The sequence below is a fragment of the Brassica napus genome, unplaced genomic scaffold, assembly GCF_020379485.1.
Source record: "Brassica napus cultivar Da-Ae unplaced genomic scaffold, Da-Ae ScsIHWf_3074;HRSCAF=3885, whole genome shotgun sequence".
NCBI classification, from domain to species: Eukaryota; Viridiplantae; Streptophyta; class Magnoliopsida; order Brassicales; family Brassicaceae; genus Brassica; species Brassica napus.
Window position 1 is genome coordinate 12,672 of NW_026016310.1, and position 1,148 is coordinate 13,819.

Here is a 1,148-nt window from a genome sequence, read left to right on the forward strand (position 1 = left end):
TAGTTAATTTGATACAATACCAAAGCAAGAATAATCGAAAAACAACTATACCACCGCATACTAATAAGTAACACATAACAAATAATCAAATTCTTGAATTTTAAAACAAATTTCAACTCGAACATTTAGTGAATATCAAATTAACTAATATCCCGCCCGTAGGGCGGGCCGACCCTAGTATCTTATAGAATAATGTACTCTTGAGTAAGAAGGCTTCAAATTATAAGGAAATCAGATTTAAACCAAAAATAATAGTAGTACAATATATATTTTTATTAATTAAAGCACTAACACTTCCACAATATAATTAATATCTCCATAACATTATGAATTATACACAACAGCCACATGATAGTTCGGTGGCGCTGCTGGACTTTTTAAAACATTCTCCGCCAGAATAGTGTAATTCTACGCATTTATTATTGCAGTTTGGAATTTGTGAGCAAGGACCTATCACAAAAAGACCATGTCTGGGTGAATCGCAAGTATCGGCAGCACCTGAGATATTTACAAAACTTTAATCAATTATTTAAAGAAAAACATAAAGAAAAAACATGGATATATAATAATTGTTAATTGTTGTTGCATACAAGAGATCAAGGTAACAGTTAGGCACAACAACACATAAACGAAACATTTGTATGAAGCCATTTTTTAACTAGTTTTTTTTTTCTCGACTTTGGGAATGAAAAATAATTGAATAGTTGAAAAACACTTAAGTGTATATATTTATAGATGATATAATCTATTTTGGGAATTCTTTGGTCAGCAGATGTAATCTCCATATATTTAATTTCCTATAATATTTAGATTTTCTGTTGACCAAAAAATAGATTTTCGTTCTTTTTTTGTAACCAGGCTTTAAAAAACAGATTTTCTTTGTCGCTAAAATATAGTATGTTTGGATTTACTTGAATTACTGAAACATTTTGGTTTAATGGCCTATCTTTTACATTATAAAACAGAAGTAAGTTGGCAATTCTATGAGTGACATGTGTACTTCACTATTTCTATGCAGTTTTTTTTAATTAGTTTAAATGTTTTCCGACAAAGCAAATTACCGGTTCTTTATATATAATCTTAAAGATAAAAACTATGTAACGTAAAAAGCTCTTGCAATCCTAATTTATGAAAATACAAAATATTAA

At 28.6% G+C, this 1,148-nt stretch overlaps 1 long non-coding RNA gene across 1 annotated transcript; it reads right to left on the reverse strand.

The window, feature by feature from the left end:
- Nucleotides 1–294: 294 nt before the first annotated feature.
- On the reverse strand, nucleotides 295–684 carry LOC111211084. The gene is made up of 2 exons (XR_002662267.2): nucleotides 591–684; nucleotides 295–498 (listed from the first exon to the last, which is right to left on the reverse strand). It is a non-coding gene; the product is annotated as an uncharacterized LOC111211084 (long non-coding RNA).
- Nucleotides 685–1,148: the final 464 nt, after the last annotated feature.